Source organism: Schistocerca nitens, chromosome 1 (genome assembly GCF_023898315.1).
Source record: "Schistocerca nitens isolate TAMUIC-IGC-003100 chromosome 1, iqSchNite1.1, whole genome shotgun sequence".
NCBI lineage: Eukaryota > Metazoa > Arthropoda > Insecta > Orthoptera > Acrididae > Schistocerca > Schistocerca nitens.
This window is the reverse complement of record NC_064614.1, coordinates 1,009,285,960-1,009,312,589: the sequence shown is the minus strand read 5'-3', so window position 1 is coordinate 1,009,312,589 and position 26,630 is coordinate 1,009,285,960. Positions and strand designations below refer to the sequence as shown.

At 43.1% G+C, this 26,630-nt stretch overlaps 1 pseudogene; it reads left to right on the top strand.

Moving 5' to 3' along the window:
- Positions 1-3,255: 3,255 nt before the first annotated feature.
- Positions 3,256-3,373, top strand: LOC126207546 (5S ribosomal RNA; annotated as a pseudogene).
- Positions 3,374-26,630: the final 23,257 nt, after the last annotated feature.

The following is a 26,630-nucleotide window of genomic DNA, read 5'->3' as shown; positions in this document are numbered from 1 at the left end:
CCGCTAGTAGCGCCACTATGAGGGTGCAAAACAGGTTTGCTTTAAACACATGCGAGGTATCGGTCCCGAGCGTCGTGTTCCTTTGAGATTTGACGTGGTAAGTTGATGTTAGTCAAGAATACTTTTAAGGTGACAAAGACGCCGTTGTTAATACCTCACTGACTTTGATATAGAGGACATAAAATCCCGTCTGAGGCCTGCGATCATTTTTATGTTAATAATTGGCAACCAATGCTGTACAATCGCAATAAAGTCATGACATGTTCAATTGACTCATTTTTTAGCACATGTTACGCGTTTCGGGATTACACCCATCTTCAGACATCACAAACTTCAACTCCTTCCTAACCAACCAGACGTTCAGCTTTGACAACTCAAAGAAAGTGTGCAGTAACATATGACTATAACTGCGACACAAGCAGTCTTGAAGCAAAGCGTATACTGACGCTAAACAAGTCAACTAGCAGCGAAGCGCTCTCGGTAGAGGGCGCTGCATGGTCATGTGCTCCATGCGTTCAAATGTATTTTAATAATAATACACTCTGCATACTCATCATGTGACATCTACCAGGGTGTAATTACCCCCTAACGATGGAGCTCGCTGCTAGTTGACTTGTTTAGCGTCAGTATACGGTATGCTTCCAGACGGATTGTGTCGCAGTTATAGTCATATGTTATTGGACACTTTCTTCGAGTTGTCAAGGCTGTACGCCTGCTTGGTTGGGAAGGAGTTGAAGTTTGTGATGTCTGAAGATGGGTGTAATCCCGAAACGCGTAACATGTTCTAATAAAAGAGTCAATTGAAGATCTCATGACTTTACTGCGATTGTACAGCATTGGTTGCCAATCATTATCACTGACTTTGAACGAGATAGGGCTACAAGATGCTGGATGTTCTTTCTGCGATATTGCAGAAAGACTTGTCAGGAAGGTAGCCACTATAACATGACTGTTGGCAGAGGTTGCCACGGGAATGTACAGTCGCAAGAAGACGAGGCTTCCGGTGGCAACGAGGCACTACCGAGACGGAAGACTGTGTTCGGCGTATGTCTCTGGCACATCGTACTGCATCTGCAGCAGCAATTTGAGCAGCAGTTGACACCACAGTGGCACAACGAACTGTTACAAGTCGGTTACTCCAAAGACAGCTTCGAGCCAGACGCCCTGTAGCGTGAATTCCACTGACCTCAAACCTGCGCCATTTGCGACTTCATCGGTGTCCAGCTAGAGCTCTTTGGGTGGCAAGATGGAGGTCTGTTGTGGTTTCTAATGGAAGCTGATTTTGTTTCCAATGATAGCCGCGTGCTGGTTAGAGACAGGCTAGTTGAGGGCCTGCAACCAACGTGCCTGCGTGCTAGACACACTGAACCTGGAGTTATGGTGCGGTTTGCGATTTCATGTGACAATTGGAGCACTACTGTCGTAATCCCACGCTCCCTGACTGTAAGTCTGTACATCAGTCTAGTGATTGGACCTGTTTTGCTGCCAGTTATGAACAGCATTCCAGGGGGTGTTTTCCAACAGGGTAATGCTTTCCCACATATCGCTGCTGTAACGTAACATGTTCTGCACTGTGTCGACGTGTCCCTTGGTCTGCTCAATCACCAGAGCTCTCTCCAATGGATCACATATGGGACAAGATCAGATGACAGTCCAGCGTCATCCACAAACAGCACTAAACGTACCGGTATTGACTGACATCAAAATGCACGGAACTCTATGGCACAAAGTGACAGCCGGCACCTGTACAACACAATGCATGCACATCTGCGTGCTTGCATTCAACATTCTGGCTGTTTTACCGGTTAATAATGTCCCTGCATTTCACATTTGGAATGGCTTATCTCGCGCGTACATCAACCTGTAGTTTGCGATGTTTATCACTTAAACATGTTACCTAGACAAATGTATTTCCAACATTTCATTACTCTACATTAATTATTTTGCGTTAGTCTTCTCTGGGAATTGCAGTAATAAAGAGGCACTATATGTCCCTGGCAGCACCTGTCATTGGAGTTGGTCGATAACCTCGTGACGACTAAACACTGCTGTGACGAAACGCGTCGCTGTTCGGTGGATCTTATGTATCTCCTCTATTAATCCAACCTGATAAGGATCCAAAAAGATTCAAGAATCGGTACAACAATGCTTTGTAAGCCATTTGTGTAATGGATGAACGATATGATACGTGACTATTAAAACAACTCTGTTACGTATCTATTAAGTCAATATACGTTCTATGCTGGACCCTACTAAAATTTTAACAGGATAAGGTTCACCAATAGAAAAGCAAGTTTTCATCATTCATTTCATTTTCAGACAGCAATGAGCAAGCTATTCAGCTTTTATTGCAGTGAATTTCTTCTTTGTGTTAAAATTTCAGTAATTTAAAAAGCATCACCATCACTATAACACGCCGTCTCAGAGATACTCCGTAACATATCACGCACGGATACAGGGTTTGGACAAAAGTAATGAAACGCCAAAAGCACAACACATTACTATGCCTACTTCGGTGTAGGAAAACCGTCGGCATTCAAAATATCTTTCGTTCACCTCAGAATAGATAAAATAGAGTCGCTGTTGGTTTTGAAGCGAATCTAACATCTTTTCCTGAAAAGTAGGGGTAAACTCGCTTAACTGTAATGGAGATGCACAGTGATCAAGCGGCCTTCACTCTGAAGTAGATCACGGAGGCCCAATAATACTGACATCTGGTGACTGTGTTGGCCAGGAGACATACGGCACTTCATCCTCCTCGTGCTATCTAAACCAGTCCTGGACGATGCGGGCTGTGTGAACAGTGTCCCTGTCACCATTGGCGAACAAACATTGTACCATGGGAGGGACCTGATCAAACAAAATGCTCACATAGCCTTTCGCAGTAAGGCGACCTCGCAGAGTAACCTTGGGGTTCACGGTACACCACGATACGGCTACCCATATCACCAGACCCCCACCACGATTCGCGCTGAAGCTAGAAACAGCGTGCGACAAGACCCGGCCTACTAAATGACTTTCTCCAATGCTCCATATTTCACGTTTTATGGCTTCGGCACCATATTTTCCTGTTACAGGTATTTGCGTCACTGATGAGATGTTTTGTAATTTCAGCTTGCCTTGCATTTCCCAGCTTATGGAGCTCTCTCTCCGTGATGTTTTGATACTGACAGAGTTCGTGAAGGCGACATTCAGTTCTGCAGCGACTTTGACAGCCACTGCCCTCTTGTTTTTCGTCACTCTCCTCTTAAATGGGCCAACGGCCTTGCCACGGTGGTAACACCGGTTCCCGTCAGATCACCGAAGTTAAACGCTGTTGGGCTGGGCTAGCAGTTGGATGGGTGACCATCCGGTCTGCCGAGCGCTGTTGGCAAGCGGGGTGCACTCAGCCCTTGTGAGGCAAACTGAGGAGCTACTCGATTGAGAAGTAGCGGCTCCGGTTTCGTAAACTGACGTACGGCCGGGAGAGCGGTGTGCTGACCACGTGCCCCTCCATATCCGCATCCAGTGACGCCTGTGGGCTGAGTATGACACGGTGGCCGGTCGGTACCGTTGGGCCTTCATGGCCTTGTCGGACGGAGTTTAGTTTTAGTTTATCCTCTTCAATGAACGTTCGTCACGATCACTCAATACACACTTTCGTCTGCGTTGTGGTTTAGCGGATGATGTTTTTCCGCTTTCCCTGTGTGCGGTGTACATCTTCGATACGTTGCCTCTTGAAACACCAAACATTTCGACTACCTTGGTTATAAAAACAGCCACCATTCGATCACCAACAAATTGCCCACGTTCGAATTCACTCACAACTTCACAGAACTTTGTTCTGACTGCGGTCGACACATGAAAAGTATTGAGGACATCCCACAGGTGCTGTTCGTGGTCAAATACAACAGCGTAACCTGCAGCCTTGGACAGTACCTGAATTTGTGTTCAAGCATGTATTTGTCGCTGGGTTAATATTTTTGTCCGTCCCGTGCGATCAGGGTATCATTCACGAGCCTGCAACGTATTCGAAACTTTCCGTCACAGCCGATTCCTTAACAGCTCCCCCTATGCAGGGAGTTACTCGTGGATGCAGCATATTAGTTTCCTCAGTAACAAATAACAGGAGCGCACTTTCGAGTGCAGAGTCGATCCATTTCTCAAGCAGGACGAACATTCCAACGCATATGATGTAACACGTTCTCGCGGGTCACACAAATGTCACATACAGGAGTAAAGGAAGAATACAAAATTTCTCTGTGCGGTTGTGTGGTGTACATGAGCAGGGAGAGGGAAGAAGGTTGTTGGATTCTGCTTATGACAACAATGTACAGGGTGGTTAGCGGTCAGGACTTGTAAGTGGGCATCCAGGGCTGCAGTTACATGACATAACAGGAAATTAGGTAAAATAAAGAGAATATATTTAAGTGTACGATATACAAAGGGAGCGCCTAGGGTCGGAAGTTACCAGGTTTAGGCCAGTCTAGAAGGTCGAACAACTAATTGAAATGGGCAGCGGAAGGGGAGGCGGTTGATGTTAATTGATGTCGGTGGCCGGTCATGAAACGCAGAACCAGAGGCTCTGCCTCCCAAAACAAGACGTCTGTTCTGCTCGAGGTCTGGATCACAATAGAGCGAGGCAACTATATTCTGCACTGCAGAATCCTGCAGCGTTCACACACGTGACCTGTATCTCTCGCAGGCTATTGGCTGAAAGCTATGGCGTGAATTTGCGAGCAGTTGCAGCAGAGCGCTTAAGACGTTTCTTGTCAGCAGGTTTAACTGAACAGAACTGCCTCGGTTATGACAAGCGGGTAACTTGTGTCACGTAGGCACAGCGGAAGTTGCTGTGCGAGAAAACTTGTAAAGATCTAACTGGGGACTTTGAAATAAAATGTTTTAAGCAAATTCCCTAAATATTCCTTGAATGGCTGCCACCATGTACAGTCGTCAAACATTACGTTTCACGACAGCTGTGAGTGACCTGAGGAAGTAGCTGGAGCGAAGGTATCCAACAACACGTTTATCAACTAATGGGCTGATTTCACGGTACTTCATGGCCTGTGTGGAACATATTAAGAAATTAATAAGTTTCTGGGAACTATCGACAGATTGAAACTGGAAGTTGTAACATATTAGTTGTAATTAACTGTTTAACCGGTTCCTAATAAACGTAGGTTTCTCATCTTCCGTAACAGTGTGAGGATCTCGTGCATTACACAAAATCCCACGAAAAATTCAAAGCCAGTGTAGAGCAAAATCATATACAGTTTACTAAAAAGCGACGCCCTAGGAAACGAGAGATAGAGCTGAGATCAAATCCTTGTCGAATCATCCTAATTTACCTACGCCATAATGCGTCTACAGCGTTTCAGGTAAAAGAAAAAGCGGTTTTACGGATCTATTACAAAATATCTGCGACTCAAAATGATGATTCGTGGTTCGACTGGACTTAAATTAATGGTTATCGGTCACTACGCATTCAGATGATTCATGAATGGTGAGTCTTTTATCAAGCTTATCTCTAGATTAGAGTTCCATTTGTGAGACAAAATTAGCACAAAAGAAGATGTGTGGCTAAAATGAAAGCGAACGAATTGAGTGACCAACTGAATAGTATACTCTGTCTGATCGAAAGTATCCGGACACTCCTACATAATGCAGAACTGACCATTAGATCTTACGAGTGGCGGACCCGCCAGTATAAAAGGAGGCAGGGAGTACTTTGTTACCATCTGAGAAGCAGTAACAGCAGAATGGATAGCTCAGGAGACCTCAATGACCTTAAACGTGAACTGGTCCCTGGCTGACACTTGAATAACAAACATTTCAACGCTTCTAAAGCTACCTATGTCGGATATTCGTGATGGGACTGTAAAGTGAAAACGCGAACGAACAACCACATCTAAACTAAGACCCGGTCAGCCATCTTGTACTGACGAACCGGGACTGTTGAACTTTGAAGTGGACATTGGTAAAAAATCGCATGAAATTAATGTAACGAGTCACTCACGAGTTCCAAAGTGCTACACTATATGATGAAAAACATACGTTTATCATATTAGGTGCTTCCACCTACTGCCAGGTAGTCCACATCGGCGACCTCAGTAGTCATTAGACATCGTGAAAGAGCAGAATGAGGTACTCCGCAGAACTCTCTCAGCTCTCATACGGGATCAAGTGATTGGGTGTCACTTGTGTCTATATGCGAGATTTCCACACTCATAAACCTCCCTAGGTACACTGTTTCCGATGTGATAGTTAAGTGCAAACGTGAAGGGACACGTTCAGCACAAAAGCGTACAGTCCGACCACGACTGTTGACTGACAAGAGACCGCCGACAATTGAATGTGTAATGTGTAATGGGCAGACATCTGTCCATCACACAGGAGTTCCAAACTGCATCAGGGTCCACTGCAAGTACAGTGACAGTTAGGCGGGAGGTGAGAAAACTTCGACTTCATGGTCGAGCGGCTGCTCATAAACCACACATCACGCCGGTAAATGCCAAACGTTGCCTCGCTTGGTGTAAGGAGCATAAACATTGGACGATTGAACTGTGGAAAAACGTTGTGTTGAGTGACGAATCACGGTACACAATGTGGCTATCCGATGGCAGGGTGTGGGTATGGCGAATGCCCGATGAACGTCATCTGCCGGCGTGTGTAGTGCCAACAGTAAAAGTCGGAGACGGTGGTGTCATGGTGTGGTCGTGTTTTTCGTGGAGGGGGCTTGCACTCCTTGTTGTTTTGCATTGCGCTATCACAGCACAGGCCTACATTGATGTTTTAAGCACCTTCTTTCGTTCCACTATCGAAGAGCGATCCGGGGATGGCGATTGCATCTTTCAACTCGATCGAGCACCAGTTCATAATGCACGGCCTTTGGCGGAGTGGTTACACGACAATAACATCCCTGTAATGGACTGGCCTGCATAGAATCCTGACCTGATTCTTATAGAACCCCATACCTCTCCTCAGAGCAGCACTCCGTGAAGAATCGGCCGCCATTCCCCAAGAGCATCAGATTGAACGTATGCCTGCGAGAGTGGAAGCTGGTTTCAAAGCCAACGGTGGCCAACACGGTATTGAATTCCAGCCTTACCAATGGAGAGCGCCGCGAACTTTTAAGTGATTTTCAGCCAGGTGTCCGAATAATTATGATCACATAGTGCACCAGCAATCCAGTTAGCACAATGACTGTACACAGGGAGTTAAAAAGAATTGAGTGCAACACTCGAGATGTTCTTTATAAGCCACGCATTTTTATAGTTAATGCTAAAAGGTTAAGAAACACTACAGGGGTGTAAAGAGCGATGGCACTGGACAGTGTATGACTGATTTGAAGTCATGAATCACGCCGCATCTCATGGAGAGCATATGGTACGGTTTGGTTATGATAATTGCGTGGAGAACGTTACCTCTCATATGCGTAGCGCCAACAGTGCAGTACAGATAAGCTGTTGTTACGGTATGAGGATGTTTTCGCTTAGGATTTTGTCCCCTTACTGCGTTTACGAAAACGCTAATTTCGGAAGTATATAACACTTTTACAACTTTGTGTATTGCGTACAATAGACGAACATTTCGGACAATACGACTGTTTCCATCAGCATGACAATGCACTCTCTCATAAAGTGCGATCTATGAGACGATGGTTCGCGGACAATTATATTCCTGAAATGGACTGACCTGCCCAGAGTCCCGATCTGAACCCAACAGAACACTTTCAGGATGAGTCGGTCCGCAGCTAGTGGTCGTGCGGTAGCGTTCTCGCTTCCCACGCCCGGGTTCCCGGGTTCGATTCCCGGCGGGGTCAGGGATTTTCTCTGCCTCGTGATGGCTGGGTGTTGTGTGCTGTCCTTAGGTTAGTTAGGTTTAAGTAGTTCTAAGTTCTAGAGGACTGATGACCATAGATGTTAAGTCCCATAGCGCTCAGAGCCATTTGAACCATTTGAACCAGGATGAGTCAGAACAACACAACCTTCTATGGCGTCGCCAATTGATGAAGAACATGCTCCCATTTCTCCACAGACTTTCAGACACCTCAATGAAAACGTTCCCAGCAAAGTTCAAGCCATCATATAAGTGAAGGGTCCACACATCCCTCATGAATGTTCACTGATAGGTGTCTGCACACTTCTTGATAACATATTGTACATAATTAATTCGGTACTTTGCAGGAAGAATGGTGGTTGACAATCCCACTGCAGAGGGAACTATTCTGTCGAGACAAACAAACGATCGCTGCAAATACGATGGCTATTACGCCTCGACCATCAAGGGTTCAGTCTGGGCATGACTTCTTTAGTGCAATTGAAGCACAGATTTGGTCGCTAAATACAGCTTTAAGTTTATTCGAATGGTTGAACATTTGAACGAAAAGTCAACGACATAATCCCTCCAACCTTACTAATGTAATCAAATCACAATGTCTCACAGGAGTAGAAACATTTAAAAGTTGTTGGTTCTTTAGACACACAAGTTCTTTCTTTGGACTCAGAAGTTCTTTCGTGTGTGTGTGTGAGTGTGTGTGTGTGTGTGTGTGTGTGTGTGTGTGTTCAAATGGCTCTGAGCACTATGCGATTTAACTTCTGAGATCATCAGTCGCCTAGAACTTAGAACTAAATAAACCTAACTAACCTAAGGACATCACACACATCCATGCCCGAGGCAGGATTCGAACCTGCGACCGTAGCGGTCGCTCGGCTCCAGACTGTAGCGCCCAGAACCGCACGCCCACTCCGGCCGGCTGTGTGTGTGGGTGCGCCACTCTGTTTCCCCTAATATGAGGGGGTCTTAAAATTTCGCAGTCTTTCAGAGTAACAGGGCAAGACCGTCTTTTAGAGTAGCACAAAATTGCATATTTTGTCGTTTGTGGTACCTTCTTAGGTGAATACTAGTTCATTCAATTTTTTTAGTAGCTGTCATCCGGATTGTGCGGTTCCGAGACATTTTCAAAATATATGTCTCAAGCTACCACACTCTTTTCATTGGACTCAAACGATCTTTTCGTAGGGAAACTGCTATTGTACACGCCGACTTTCAAAAAATTAAGAAAATCGCAAAAGTTATTGAACCAATAATATCTTATTGTTTACGGCCTGTTTCGGAATAATAAAATTCCAGCTTTTGGTATACGCTGTAGCGATGGAAAAAATATGTTACAATTATGGATAAGCTGTCATTCAGAAAAGAATATGTAACAGCAAACTGATGACCTTCCATCATTCAGATAAAACTTAAAACAACTATGGTTGTCTTCCACCCTACATTGTCTGTGGAACATAAGGAACCTAATAAGTTACCAAAATTTAAAAAAAAATATCTGTTAGAAACCACTATCCGTAAAATCACAAAACCCTAAGGAATATTAAAAACAGGAAAAGACCACGGAATATGCGGAAGGCCTGGCATAGGATGTTGACAGCAATTACCGTCTTGTTAGTCTGGCCGAACTAACAGGAAAACCGTAAACAGCTGGCGGGAGGCGCAGTGAGAGCGCACCACATCTAACCCAAACCAAACTGTGGCACGTAGCTGCGGGAAGGGGAAGGTCTAGGAACGAGAGCGGCAAAAACAAATAAAAGAGAGCGGATGCTCGAAACAGTAGGGAGGAAGCGAACCTGTACATCTAGATATAAAATCAAAAAGCTATCTTACCACTACATTAACTAGTTTTGAGAAAAAATCAGATTATTAGTAAAATTTAGAGTTAAGGGAAATACACCAAAACTAACACAAAATTGAAAATGCCTAGCTTAAGCGGTAACCTGAAGTACGCTACTGGCCATTAAAATTGCTACACCAAGAAGAAATGCAGATGATAAACGGGTATTCATTGGACAAATATATTATACTAGAACTGACATCTGATTACATTTTCACGCAATTTGGGTGCATAGATCCTAAGAAGTCAGCACCCAGAACAACCACCACTGGCCGTAATAACGGCCTTGATACGCCTGCGCATTGATTCAAACAGAGCTTGGATGGCGTGTACAGGTACAGCTGCCCATGCAGCTTCAACACGATACCACAGTTCATCAAGAATCAAGAGTAGTGACTGGCGTATTGTGACGAGCCATTTACTCGGCCACCATTGACCAGACGTTTTCAATTGCTGAGAGATCTGGAGAATGTGCTGGCCAGGGCAGCAGTCGAACATTTTCTGTATCCAGAAAGGCCCGTACAGGATCTGCAACATGCGGTCTTGCATTATCCTGCTGAAATGTAGGGTTTCGCAGGGATCGAATGAAGGGTAGAACCACGGGTCGGAACACATCTGAAATGTAACGTCCACTGTTCAAACTGCCGTCAATGCGAACAAAAGGTGACCGAGACGTGTAACCGATGGCACCACATACCATCACGCCGGGTGATAAGCCAGCATGGCGATGACGAATACACGCTTCCAATGTGCGTTCACCGCGATGTCGCCAAACACGGATGCGACCATCATGATGCTGTAAACACAACCTGGATTTATCTGAAAAAATGACGTTTTGCCATTCGTGCACCCAGGTTCGTCGTTGAGTAGACCATCGCATGCGCTCCTGTCTGTGATGGAGCGTCAAGGGTAACCGCAGCCATGGTCTCCGAGCTGATAGTCCGTGCTGCTGCAAATGTCGTCGAACTGTTCGTGCAGAGGGTTGTTGTCTTGCAAACGTCGCCATCTGTTGACCCAGCGATCGAGACGTGGCTGCACGATCCGTTGCAGCCATGCGGATAAGATGTCTGTCATCTCGACTGCTAGTGATACGAGGCCGTTGGATCCAGCACCGCGTTCCGTATTACCCTCCTGAACCCACCAATTCCATATCACCTGCTGTTTGTGTATGAGAAATCAGTTGGAAACTTTCCTCATGTCAGCACGTTGTAGGTGTCGCCACCGGCGGCAACCATGTGTGAATACTCTGAAAAGCTACTCATTGGCATTTCACAGCATCTTCTTCCTGTCGGTTAAATTTAGCATCTGTAGCACGTCATCTTCGTGGTGTAGCAATTTTAATGGCCAGTAGTGTATATCGCAATTAAATTAAATACTTTGGTATTTTGTTAGGTTCCATATTTTACAAATTAGGCGCGGTACTTTTGTTCCACAGAGAACATAGGCTGCAACACAACCTTAGTTCTTTTACATTTTAAGTGAGTAAGGCCCAGTCATCAGTTTGCTATTATATTTTCAGTTCCGAAAGGGTGCTGATCCATAATCGTAACACATTATTTCCAACGTTACGGTATACGCCAGAAGATGGAATTATATTACTCCGAACCCGGTCGTAAACAATATAATATTACGATTTTGCAATGCTTGTGTTGTTAAGAAGAACGTTGCAATGTTCGTTCGCAGATGCATGCACGTTCGAAGAAACAGACACTCGCGGCGTCTTCTACTGTTATGATATGCATGAAATGTATTCGCATTCCCGAATACGAACAACCATTGGCTGCGTAGGGTTTCAAATGGTTCTGAGCACTATGGGACTTAACATCTGTGGTCATCAGTCCCCTAGAACTTAGAACTACTTAAACCTAACTAACCTAAGGACATCACACAACACCCAGCCATCACGAGGCAGAGAAAATCCCTGACCCCGCCGGGAATCGAACCCGGGAACCCGGGCTGCGTAGGGGAATGACGACAGTGAAAATTTGTTCCGGGCTGGGAGTCGAACCCGTATTTCCCGCTTTACTGGTCAAACAACTGTTGCGGTTTCTCCATTTTCTGAAAATGGACTCAAGTTTTCAAGGTAACACGTTTCTGTATATTATACATATGGTGGAACAGATGTAAATCAGACGGTGGCCAGTCGAGTGAACAGGGGGGGATGTTCTAATTCTTCCGTTTTGCTCTTACCGAACGACTCTAATTCTGGAAGAGAACTCTTTCCTTTATCAATTCAGTCCTCGTTTTACTCATATTGCAATCAGTTGGGACAGAAGAAGAGTGTAGTATTAACCGATCATTGTTTCAAAGTTTTCAGCGTACTTAGTAAGATGAATAAGTCATACAGAACCCTTTCAGTGGATGAAGTCGGTTTTATCCTTTGTTTTAGGTAAGGAGCGTCGGATCTACCTAATAATTTAATAGCAGCTTTCGACTCGGGCCATGTATCATTCACCGTCAGAAATCGGCCCATAAAATCAGTTTAGTTCTTTTAGAGCGACCCATATATCGCGTAGAGAGCCATTTTAGAGTTTGCATTCTGTAATGACCTAGCAAATGCGGTATCCAATATGTGCGAAGATTTCTCGTAATTCGTTTTGTATGGAAAATGTACTGCGGCTTTCTTCCCATACGCCTCTACCATCAACTACTTTTTTAACGCCGATCTTTGAGTACTAGGTTGTGTACTTTATGCAGGCTTTCCGTTGTTGATGGACTTTTTGGACGCCCATTCACGTAAATAACCTTCAACAGAAATGCAGCAATTTTATAATTCGCTGTCAATTTCTTAATTATTAAAAATGAAGGGTGGGATTGCTCAGAAAACTTTAGCAACTGTGGATGAATTTCTGTTCTCGATAGAAGGTCAAAAAAAGGGATGGTACTTACATGCTTGTTATTTATTTACACTCAATACACGCAGTTATTTTTAATGTCACACTAACAAACGTATTACGCCTATTAATTTGGCACCTGTCTTACGTTGTTATTCTACACGTAAAAAAAACGTTCATTGTTATTTATCATGTCACGCGGAATACTTTGTCAGCTTGCCCGAGTAACTCATTAAGTGCGTACGAGAATCTTGTCGGACTGACGCGTATTGTTGTCGTTTTGTTGGCAGGCCGCGGCGTGTCGCGCTTGCGGGCACTCGCGTGGCAGTGAATGGGCGCCCCCCGGGCAGCTGGTCGGAGTGCCATTCCCAGAGCCGGCGGCTTCTAATTGCTGCCCTCTCAGCACATACGGCTGTCTCTGGCTCTTTCGCTTTCATCGTCCCCGTACCAGTCCGACGAGATGTCACTCGACGCTGTGCGAGATATTTTCTCCCATTTCTTGTTGCAGTTCTACTGCAGTGTGATTCTGAGAAGCAGGGAGACGAAGCCGGTTTCTCATCCCCGGTCGTATACAGCGGCACTTACTAAATGTTACATTTTCGCAAACTGTGTCGTGCATACTTAGCGACATCGCGCAGAGGTACATAGACTGTATGACATACAGTTTTACCACAAGTGTGCGAAAACGGAAGCTCTTTTTCTGGTACGCTACTGTATTGTAAAATGTTAATTTTGGTAGTTTTGCGACAAACGTGATTCTCTGCAGCACAGCAGTGCAGTACAGTCTTATAATTTGTTGACTTTTTCATCTAGCTTCAGCAAATTATTTGGATTAATATCCAAGCAGTTAGACATTTGGTTAAGGTTTTTGTCTCTTTCTCCGACCTACCTAATTTTCCCTCAATCGCTGTAATCTTAAAACTTCAACTTTTATTACTACAAGCTCAGGTCATGTATGGGGGTTCAAGCATTCTAAAAATTCTGTCTTCAGTGATTTGTCCCTGTCAGTTTCTGTGTTATACATGATTTGACATTTCTATTAATTCTTTTTGTCCCGGCGGAGGTTCGAGTCCTCCCTCGGGCATGGGTGTATGTGTTTGTCCTTTAGGTTAAGTAGTGTGTAAGCTTAGGGACTAATGAAAAAATGGTTCAAACGGCTCTGAGCACTATGGGACTTAACATCTGAGGTCATCAGTACCCTAGAACTTAGAACTACTTAAACCTAACTAACCTAAGGACATCACACACATCCATGCACGAGGCAGGATTCGAACCTGCGACCGTAGAGGTCGCGCGGTTCCAGACTGAAGCGCCTAGAACCGCTCGGCCACACCGGCCGGCCAGGGACTGATGATCTTAGCAGTTAAGTCCCATTAGATTTCACACACAATTCTTTTTGTTTACCAGTTTTTCCTCTTTATGATTTAAAACCAGTGCGTCATTAATGGAAACACTGCAGTATGGTGGTGTTTTCCAGTCCATACACAGTGTATTCCATAAGGAAAGGTAAATATTCATGGATATGACAGGAACGCTCATTTGAAGCAAAAAGTTTCATATGGACATGTGCCTTATTCACAATGGTTTCGAGATAGAACACATTCAACGTACATTTGTTTTTGAGCTAGGGGCGCGCACGTATGTGTCTTACCCACCCACCATCTTTGACGATTTCTTCTAGCCTAGCCTGTCTCGCTGCATTCGACCTGTCTGCTTGGAACTTCTTTCTGCCATTAAACTACCCCATCTAGCGCGCGGTTGTACACGGTGTGTTATGAGTTGTGGCGATAGCATGTCAGAGTGTATCACAAAAAGTAACTGTATCTCAGCACATCCTCGAACGTCGACTGAACTAGAACCGATCGTATTCCATTACTCGGACTGACAATACCCCAATCCGTTTCCCCTAAATTTATCGAGCCCAGAAATTTTAAGTTAACTGGAACCAGGAATACTCGACATTTCTTCAATTGAAATGAATATTACATTCACAAATGCAAGCAATAACTCAAAAACTGTAATATTACGAATGATCAACCATTAGCCCAAATCAAACAGAGTACCATTGATAAAATATTGTCCTAAACAAACTCATCAACTCATTACGTGTTTCTACCTAGTATTGCAATGCATAGTTCGCACACTCCATCGACAGAGCTCAATAATTCGCATGACATCAAATGCGAAACAATAAAATACGCAAAATACAAAATATATAAACAAAGCATTGTCAATTAGAAGCAAATGAAAGGGAGTAAAACTGTTTAACTTTTAACCTCGTTGGTATTAATAGCAATTGTTTCCAATAATACGGACTATGCAGTAAGTCAATCAGTTTGCAAATTTTTATAATTATGAAAAGAAATCTAAACAGCCTTGGAATACGACAATTTACAATTACGTAAAATTAATCACTGTTAAACGTTCCTCTTGCTTGTGTATACTGAGCTCGTACGTCACTAATTAGGACAATAAAGATAGCGGTGTCTCTTAGTCAATGTTCCTTCAAAAGAGTTCCCACTTAGATGACACTGTCGGAGAGTTGTCGACGTCAGGGTCGTTAGCCCACAAACCTTGAGCGTTTAATCCAATAACTGGCGTTGTCTTGCTGAGCTCCTTGATCGGGGGCGCATGTTAAAAATGTAATGGGACCGCTCGATGTTTGCAAAATTAAATCCAATTAGGGTATTTGCATGACGCGACCAACATAAGACACGCTTCTTTCCATTAACGCGTGACGTAACCTGTCGTCATAATGCTTGTTGCACACATTAGCCACAGTTTCAGGATTTATGGTTTACGATCGCGGCGTAGCACCTTTCACAGTATATCCGTCCGCAGTACGAACGCAAATAAGGTCCATCGTACCGTAAATCATTTGTCCGTTGTTTAAACAGAACAGTAACTACTGTGCGCTGCGCAATCGTCTACGCAATCACTCCAGTTACGCGGCAATCAGCACATCATACCGTCACAGTTAAAGTTGTTCGTATCCGCATACAATACGAAAATGTGAACCATACTTTCTGTTTCGTTCCACAGTCCGTGGTATGCACTAAACAATTTGTGACATCTATAACCGAAAACAGTATTTTACGGCGTGCACGTAGTTTACCGGTCTGCATATCACAGTTCTATGTTTAATGAGCCAAAACACAGTTCCGGCAAATGCGCAACGCGTCACTTAAATTCACTTGGTCTTCAATCGCCGTACACACCAAAGTCATGAATGTAGCGCTGTCCAAACACGTATTTTTCACCGGTCACGAACTCAATGTGCAGCATTTTTTTCACTCCCGACTCTTTGGTGATGTCTTTTCTTTCGGCCTATCGATACGATTCTCCGTTGTTCAAATACCTCGCTTCACATAACGCTTTCAAATATTCTGATTACTTCGATTTATAGTAATGAATTCAAACAACGTGTTCACAATAAGAAAGTATACAACATCAGAATAACTGAAAATGGCTATCACATTCCTGACAACTACATTATGCAAACAGAAACATAATCATACCAAGATTAAATTTACAAAACTTTTTCTGAAATAACCTCTTCAATGTATGATGAAGAAAAAGCAGGAAAGAAGTAAAAGAAAATATGCTCAAAAGAAAAAAAAATTGTATATCAGCCTGTAGTGTTACCTTCACGGAATGGCGTAGAGTGTATCACAGAGAAGCATCGGTTAATTGTGTTTGAACACGTGTTGGCTAATATGCTACTCATCAACACTTACGAAGAGAATGCAGGTGTGGTTTATGTTCGTGATTTCCGGGTTAGTAGTGCTTCTAATGTTATCTAACAACACTGTCGGCGATTTCGACACATCGATTCCTGATCGTAGAGTGTTCGCCAGCGTTTCCAGCACAGTGCGTGAAACAGGCTTTCTTCCAAGTTCCCATTTTTCTTCTCAACGTGTAGTTCAACAACCTGTGCAGGAACAGCAACACATTGTCGAAATGGTGCAGTGTAGTCCTACTACCCGCACAAAGCGACAATCTGACCGTATCAGCGTCCCTCAGACACATGTATGGCGAACATTACGTGCGGGATACTTGTAGTCATTTCATATACAGCATGTCCACGACCTTCACATGGGTTATAATGCCGCATGACAAGAATTTTGTGATTGATTTAATGACAATCGTCATTTGATTCCGTTAATACTATTCACTAATGAAGCCACGTTTACACGGAATGGAATCAACAACACACACAATAATCATAGATAGTCACAGAAAAACCACATGCTGCAGTGAAAACCATTTTCCAAGTTCGTTTTTCGTTCAATGTTTGGTGCGACACGATCGGTAACATGTCGAGAATCTCACTCGTTTTAGAAAAGTGTCTGATGGGACAAAATTACTTGCGCTTTTTTGGAAAGTTTGATTTCTGAATATCTTGAGGATGTTCCTTTGGTGAAGGGACTGCAATGTACTTCCACGATGATGGAGCACTTCCACATTTTACCAAACGTGTGAGGGAACATCTCAACTGCACTTACTCTAATCACTGTGTTTGTCGTTGTAGTGCAACTTACTGGCCACCAAGATCGCCAGACCTCACATCACTAAATTTTTGTCTGAAGTGCACGAACGAATGGTGACTACGCTTGATGAACTGCTTGCTCGCATCATAGACGCTGCTGTCCTGTGAGTGCAGAGGCACTCAGACCAGCAACATAACATGTTCGCCCAAGATTGCGAGAATGATTTGAGGTTGTCAGTAGGATACCCGAACATTTATTGTTAACAGTACAACAGTTGCAATGGGACGTATACGGTAATGCTTATAGGTGAATGTGATAAAAATACGTACTTTTCTTTTGATATTTTGTAAATATCATACTGTAAAGTTTACTAACTGTTGTAGACGAGCACACTTGTAAGCCTGCTATTGTGTTGAATAATACAGAAAATAAATAACAATGTACATTAAATCTGTTCTGTCGCGGAATGGGGCATACGTGCAAATGAAGATTTTCGCTTCAAATGATCGTTTCTGTCATATGCCTGAATGTTGTCTATTCCTCTTGGGACACCCTGTGTTGTCATGTTTGCGTTGTCGAGTGAGGGTTGCTTTTTGCAAGATAAGGTTTGGAAGGTAGGAGACGAGATACTGGCAGAAGTAAAGCTGTGAGTACCGGGCGTGAGTCGTGCTTCGGTAGCTCAGTTGGTGGAGCACTTGCCCGCGAAAGGCAAAGGTCCCGAGTTCGAGTCTCGGTCGGGCACACAGTTTTAATTTGCCAGGAAGTTTCAACCTTAAACCACTCCCCATAAACCCTTGGAAACGCATTCATCAAATCACATCCCACCAACATTCTGTCTGGAGTCGAGGACAGTCCGAAAATACGCTTCATTCTTTGCCCCTTACAACTAACTACTGCACATATTAGGAAACTTGATGCTGTGGGCTGCAATTAAACCCGTACCACTGTTTCTTCGGTTGTACGCCGCCTATGGCATTGCGGATTGAGACGGTCTGGACATAGCTCGTGTTTACTGTATTTAAGATTTATGGCTCCTGGTACCGATGGATATAGCCTACTTGAAAGGCAGCATATGGTGAGGGAGAAAGAGAATCGCCGATTATCTGAAAGGAAAAGTTTGACCGAGCAGTATGGACGTTGACCATTGCTAGAACAGGATACTACTTCTGATCCATGGCACAAAAGTGGACGAAGACATGTGACCCAGATACTAGTTACGAGAGGAGATGCAACAATTAAAAATTGCTGAATATACAAGAAGTGATATTATTCGTCCAACGTTCTTCGTACGTGCTTAGTAGAATCTTCCTCTCGGTAATGGTCCTTGATGTCTGCGTTTATCTTCATCAACCGACAGCTGATAGTCCTCGCCACTTAGATTAGGTTAGATTAAACTGAGTTTTCGTTCCATAGACCCAAAAATGAAATGATGCTCGTGGCTGTGAAACATGTCAGGAAGAATAACATAAAAAATATAGAAAATATGAATATAACACACTTCCCTGATCATTTGTCAAAATATTTACAGAACTAATACACTGTCATAATGACACATAGTTATGCCTTCTTAATAAATTTATCACACAGAATAGGTAATCTGACTGTTGTGACCATGTGCTATCAAAACTGAAATCTCATACACGTTTTTACGGAAGTTGGCCTAACAGTCCTAGTTAAGATATTCATTTATAGAGTAGAAGGATTTACCTATCAAAAATTCTTTCAAATTCTGTTTAAACTGAGCATTATCTGAAACCAAAATATTAATTGCTGCTGCCAATCTATGGGAAAAGTGTGTTCCCGAATAATGGACCCTTTTCTTGGACCAAGGTAAGTGATTTTAGGTCATCATGTAAATGGTTTTTATTCCTAGCGTGGATACTATGTACTGCGCTATCCGCTGGAAATAGAAACATTATTTGCAACAAGTTTCACTAAAGAATAAACATACTGAGAAGCAGCAGTTAGAATCCCCAGTTCCTTAAATATATTTCTACATGATGTTCTTGAATTTCTACCACAAATGAGTCTTATTACACACTTTTGCACTCTAGAATCTTTTGGCTCGGTTTCACGAGTTGTTGTTGTTGTCTTCAGTCCTGAGACTGGTTTGATGCAGCTCTCCATGCTACTCTATCCTGTGCAAGCTTCTTCATCTCCCAGTACTTACTGCAACCTACATCCTTCTGAATCTACTGAGTGTATTCGTCTCTTGGTCTCCCTCTACGATTTTTACCCTCCACGCTGCCCTCCAATGCTAAATTTGTGATCCCTTCATGCCTCAGAAAATGTCATACCAACCGGTCCCTTCTTCTTGTCAAGTTGTGCCACAAACTCCCTTTTCTCCCCAATTCTATTCAAAACCTCCTCATTAGTTATGTCACGAGTTACTCCAGAATATGATCCCATATGACATAATAGAATGAAAGTAAGACAAGCGTGCTAGTTTTTTGTATTTATATTTCCTACATCTGACATCATTCGCATTGCAAATATAGACATGTTTAGGTACTACAGCAATTCTGTGGAATGCCCTTCCCAACTGAATTTTCTATCAAGTTGTAATCCCACAAATTTTACACTGTCAACCTTTAGATCTGTGTGTCTTAATATGTTATAAACGTCCTGGAAGGAAATCCGTTACATGTTCTGAACTGTATATAGTGGGTCTTTTCAAAGTTTAATGACAGTGAACTAGCTTTAAACTAATTATTAATGCCAATGAAAATTTGACTAACAGCTATTACTAAATCTGTACTTGAGTTGCTACTTATTGCAATGTTTGTATCAGCTGCAAACAAAACAAACTCAGCTTCTGGCAAAGTAACACACGAGAGGTCATTAATGTAAACAAGAAAAAGCAATGGACCCGAAAAGGAACCACGAGGAAAACCACATATAATTAATTCCCAATCAGATGAAGACTGATTGCTTACTCCACTGGTATTTTGCGACGACATCCTTCGTTTTCTTAAGATTAAGTAAGACTCGAAACATTTCTCAGCACTGCCAGTGACACCATAACATTCCAATTTAGTTAAGGGAATGCTGAGATTTACATAATCAAAGGCGTCTGACGGATCACGGAAAATGCCAGTAGCTTCTAATTTGTAATCTAATGAATTAAGTACATTCCCACTGTACATGTAAGTAGCCTTCCATATATTAAACGCTTAAGTAACCCAAACTGTGACTTGTATACCATATTATTTGCAGTCAGATGCTTAAGAAGATGCTTGAACACGACCTTTTCAAATCTTCTTGAAAAAGCTGGCAAAGGTGAAACTGGTCGATAGTTTGGCGGTGTCTCTTTATACCCCTTCTTGCAAAGAGGCTTAACTTCAGCATATTTTAGCCAGTCTGGAAATGATCTGCTGATAAGAGATTGATTTCACAAATAACTTAAGATAGAACTCAACTCGCATGAGCCCTCTTTAATTAACTTCGTTGACATATAAACACACCTACTAGAAAACTTATATTTTAAGGATTTTATGATGGATTCAACTTCTTTGGGATATGTGAGTGTCACTTCCATTTACCTGTAAAGACTCATCTCAGCTACTCCACTGCACTGTTTACTGAACCTGATCTGTTGCTCTTCCTTATTGACCCCCACCTGACTCTGTCTTCACTATACCCAACATAGCTTTCATTTTGTTTCTTTGTGTAATTATCTTTTTCTCGTAATAAAGCTGCTTACATTTTTGAATTATTTGCTTCAGTATTTTGTAGTAGTCTTTGTAATGCTACTCTTCCTGTTACAAGCACGCACGAGAACACCTCTATTACCCAATATGCATTTCTAATACTTTCCGTGTTGTAGGCTATTTTTATTTGTAAATTACTAAAGCCGAAGTTCATAGCCTAGCATTTTTCGTTAAATACCTGCGAAGAACACCTTTCAATTACACACATTCACAGCTTTGAAGAAACACTAAAGTAACAACCGAAAGTAATTATAATTATTTTATCTAAATCGAAGTTTCTGTAGGTAGTAGGAAGTAAAGAGAAAGTTAAATATTTGGATATTGCAGTGGAGACGAAAGTGTGCTGCGTTTTTGGCATAACACCTGAATGATAAACTGTGTAGAAACACGAACCAGATGAGGTTACAATTATATATCACGTGTGAGATAGATACGTTATATTTAAATTACGAATACAAATAAAAATTTAGTAGACAGGACAGTAGGTCCGTTTTCTCTTTGCATAAGCGGGCAAGAAGAGGAGAGGACCGACCTGTTTGCGGTTTCCGCCTTGTACATCTGCAGCCCTCCTCACATTTCAGTTGCGCAGCGTGCAAACGTTTCTGGCTGAAATATCCCCTTCTCTTATACGAGGCCTGTTCAGAAAGTAAGCTCCGATTGATTGCCAAATTGAAACCACAGTGAACATCAGAAATGTTTTACTTGTAACAATTAGCTACACCTTTCAGCTACTTCTCTACGTAGTCGCCGTTCTGACTTAGACTTTTGTCATAGCGTTGTACCAACTTTTCAATAGCCTCATCATAGAAGGCAGCCGCCAGTGCTTTCCGCCAATTCTCCACGCTGGCCTACACCTCGTTGTCTGTGTCAAAATGTTGTCTTCAAAGACAGCGGTTCATGTGACCAGAGATGAAACTCAGGGGGAGACAATTGCGGACTGTATTGTGGGTAATCTCACATTTCCATTTGAAAACGATGCAGGAGCATCTTCATTGCCCCTGCAGAATGCGGCTGAGAATTGTCTTGAAGAAGAAACAGCACGACAGTTATGTAATGTTAGCTGCATAGCTTCAGGCGAAATTTCTCACCAGGCCCTCGTACTTGGCGGCAGACACTATTTTCTAGACATCTTTACGCACTCACTGCGAGCTCAGAAATGAGAAGAGCGACGTGATGCTAACTGGGGTTATACTAGAGACACTACCCAACACATCTGTGCAAAGCTTTATCGGATTTTCATAGTCGTTTCCATTTCGCGACCGATCGGAGCTTACTTTCTGAACGCCCCTCGTAAATATGACACGCATTAATCATATATGAAATAAATAATCGATGCTCTCGTTGCTTTCTTCATACTGTGACTACGAAAATTTCAGTTATAGCACAAATAACTGAGCAACATAAAAAACATACAAGTAAGAAACAGCCATCGCCTTTTCTACATTCATATAGTGAGCGATGGAGACAATGTAGGAGTCTCACATTGTTATCCTCTAAGAGGTCTTACCAGAGATGCTTTTCTGTTCTTTTCATAGACCTGTTATAAAATGTGAACGTAATTGTGTCGTGGGATACTTATGACCACTACATGCGCAACGTAGCGTTGCAATGGACGAGCATGGAACAAAATGCTGAGGAAGAATGAAACAATGTACCGGAACAGGACCGATTCCTCTGGAACATCATTAAAGGAGCCACCATGTATGGCACCTCCCCTCACGGACACGCCAATGCTTTCAGAATACCGCGCCACCTCACTCTACGAGACACACTGATAAATCTGGAATTTGATCCATGACTTCAACAACAGGTTTAGTGATCAGGAATTTGACGCCATTGCTGGCCAAATGCTGGTAAAGGGAATTTCTTCTGTCGTTCTTTTTACACTCAAATATATGTTATGGGCAGGAAAATGGCACGTTCTAATGTCTTTACTTCAATGGCAGTTTCCAGTGTCCAGTGTCGCATTTGTATCGATATTGGCATTAAATACCTACATTTTAAATACATTAACTTGTTTTTTCCTTATTTTACAGTATTACATCATTAAATTTATTTCCGTAATCTTTCTATATTCTAAATACTGTCCATAGCAATTAGCCATAATATTCGGATCCGCAACCCCATTGGGTGGTAAAACATTGGCACACATAACTACTGTAATTCATCGCCACACGAACTCTACTACTCCCTCATAGCTGACATGGTGTAGAAGGAGCATAGTACACACTTGGAAGTTAGGAAATTCTCGTGGATTAGGTGATGGTTTATGAACCCTGATGTTTCCGGGCACGCCTGGTAACTGGCCAATATATGCGTCAGAGGGTCACTTGGAAACTACTGTTACCTTCCTCCTCTAAATAATGCGACACCACTCTGCCTGTGTGATATAGACAGCTATACTGCCAGTAAACAAAGCAACCAGTCAGGAAAATAGACGCAATGAAGAAATGAAAATGCTTACCAAAAAAAGGTGACGTACACCCAAGTTTTCTCACAGAGTGCCGGGGAGGAATAAGCTACATCGTACGATTACACCAGTCACGTTTGTCCAGCGACGTCATACCACACCCACAGATGTAACAAACACGACTTCAAAGTGACGACCAATAGACGTAAACGCTTCCATGGCGTCGAACTACACTATGTGATCAAAAGTGTACGGACACCTGGCTGAAAATGACTTACAAGTTCGTGGCGCCCTCCATCGGTAATGCTGGAATTCAGTATGCTGTTGGCCCACCCTTAGCCTTGATGACAGCTTCCACTCTGGCAGGCATACGTTCAGTCAGGTGCTGGAATGTTTCTTCGGGAATGGCAGTCCATTCTTCACGGAATGCTGCACTGAGAAGAGATATTGATGTCGGTCGGTGAGGCCTGGCACGAATTCAGCGTTCCAAAACATCCCAAAGGCTCTCTATAGGATTCAGGTCTGGACTCTGTGCAGGCCAGTCCATTACAGGGATGTTATTGTCGTGTAAACACTCCTCCACAGACCGTGCATTATGAACAGATGCTCGATCGTGTTGAAAGATGGAATCGCCATCCCCGAAATGCTCTACAACAGTGGGAAGCAAGAAGGTGTTTAAAACATCAGTGTAGGCCTGTGCTGTGATAGTGCCACGCAAAACAACAAGGGGTGCAAGCTCCTCCATAAAAACACGACCACACCATATCACCACCGCCTCCGAATTTTACTGTTGGCACTACACACGCTGGCAGATGACGTTCACCGGGCATACGCCATACCCACACCCTGCCATCGGATAGCCACATTGTGTACCGTGATTCGTCACTCCACACAACGTTTTTCCACTGTTCAATCGTCCAATGCTTACGCTCCTTGCACCAAGCGAGGCGTCGTTTGGCATTTGCCGGCGTGATGTGTGGCTTATGAGGATCCGCTGGACCATGAAATCCAAGTTTTCTCACCTACCGCCTAACTGTCGTAGAAGTGAATCCTGATGCAGTTTGGAATTCCTGTGAGATGGTCTGGATAGATGTCCGCCTATTACACATTACGACCCTCTTCAACTGCCGGTGGTCTCTGGCAGTCAACAGGCGAGGTGGGCCTGTACGCTTTTGTGCTGTACGTGTCGCTTCTCGTTTCCACTTCACTATAACATCGGAAACAGTGGACCTAGGGATGTTTAGGAGGGTGGAAATCTCGCGTACAGACGTATGACACAAGTGACACCTAATCACCTGACCATGTTCAAAGTCCGTGAGTTCCGCAGAATGCCCCATTCTCCTCTCTGACGATGTCTAATGACTATTGAAGTCTCTGAAATGGAGTGCCTGGCAGTAGGTGGCAGCACAATGCACGTAATATGAAAAACGTATGTTTTTGGTTGTGTCCGGATACTTTAGATCACATATTGTATAATCATGAATTATAGACTCGTGGGAATGGACTCACTGATTGTACATTTCATTTACGATATAAATGTAAACCTCTGTGTTCTAACTGTTTATACTGATGTTCAAAGGTTATTTGAGTGTTGCAGACTTGATTGTACAGTACATTAAACAATCACATTTGCAACACTCAAATGACATTTGAACATCAATGTCAACCATTAGAACACAAATGTTTATATTTACATCGTAAACGAAATATAGAGAGTCAAATGCGTCCCTTCTTAATTGCAAAAACAGGAGCACTTGATATTTATGGATTACAGGGCCATCTACTACACATATAAAACGATAATTTGAGTAAACGATCTGTATTTTTTGGCGTATGATCTGAATATGCAATAGGGGTTCCCATTTAAAAATACAAGTTTGACCTCGCCCATGTGGTTAGGAGGTGGCCAGTTGTGACAGATGTGACGGATGTCCCATTTATTAGAACTAACTTTTCACATAGAAAGTTTATTTCGTACGATGCGTCGTTTTCGACATCTTTAGTTGTCTCAAGTTAAAACAACACCTTGCATAAATTTTCCCAACTAACTTCGTGAAAACCTAAACAACACAAAATCTCTTCAGAATACTCTTCCGCGAGCAATACTCACCAAGGTGAGACTGACGAATAGAATACCAAATTTTACTCCTTCCAACAGCCGATTTTACGCCCCCCCCCCCATTCTCCTCAATGTTAGCACAATAATATTAGCACCAATAATACCCCCTGCAACCTAACTTGTCGTAAGATGCAAAACCCGTTAAGCTATTTAAGGTGTACAACCCGATTGGTGCGATGCTCTTCCTCCTGGAATACATCAGCACATTTCCTCCCACAAATAACAGACCCAAAAATCCAAAGACCCTTAACCTGTGCCCCCTAGTAAACCTCCTCTTCCCAAGACGTAACTCGTCTACGTCCCTTATGACCAGCGGTCCTCCTCCCCTCCAATGGACTTTACTGCTAAAGGAAAACCAATCAATAACAAACCCCCTCAGGAGACACCGCCTTACCGAAACACTGTCCGTGTGGGGAGGGGGTTTGTGTGATCCAATGAAGTGGAGGGCTATACTGGCCGTAGCCTAACTACCAGCAGGGCCTCCCAAGCCGCACAGGTCTCCATAGAGGATCCACACAAAGTGTGTCTCACAACGTCCAGTCTAGTGTCCTGTCCTGTACTATCCTATTCTATTCTATCCCATCAACTCCCTTCCTTTCCTTTTCCTCCCTCTGATTGTGTGGCAGCAGAGACAGTCCCCTAATGTGGACAGTGGAAGATCCTTGGAAACCAGGACAACGTTGATGCACATAGTCCTTACTGCAAAGAGATGGATAGTGTTCTGTAGTCGTGGTGAAGGTAAGCTATCTAAGGGGTAAGGCCATGAAATAAAACCTTGGCAGGTGTCCAGGCCATGAGGTGGCAACCCCACCAGGACACTCGGGGGCTGTGGGCTGATAACCCGCACCACCAAAAAACACATATCACAGAAACTAAAAGGGAAAAACAGTCGGATGGATCTTAAGGATATGACCTTTTGCCTGAAAAGGAAAACCTGTATTGGGTTTTGGAATATAAGAACGTTGAGAGAGGCAGGGAGGCTAATACAGGTTGAAAAAAAGATGGAGAACTATCGACTAGATATATTGGGACTAAGTGAAATAAGGTGACCAGAATCTGGGGAATTCCAAACACTAAAGGGTGGAGTGCTGCTGTATGTGGGTCAGACAGGTGACGACGCAATGCATATGAACGGTGTAGGGCCCTTACTATCTAAAAGCAGCAAGAAGAGCTTACTGGAATGGAAACCAGTCTCAGAAAGGATAATAACTGCACGCTTTAAAACAAATGTGCGATATGTCATTGTAATTCAATGCTATGCACCAACTGAAATAGTTAAATGCGAATTAAAAGATGCATTTTATAAAGAGCTTAACGGAGTCCTTAGACAAATAAATTCTAGGGACATAAAAATTTTAATGGGTGACTTGAACGAAAAAGTTGGTTCAGAAAATGAAGGGCTTGAACATATCATG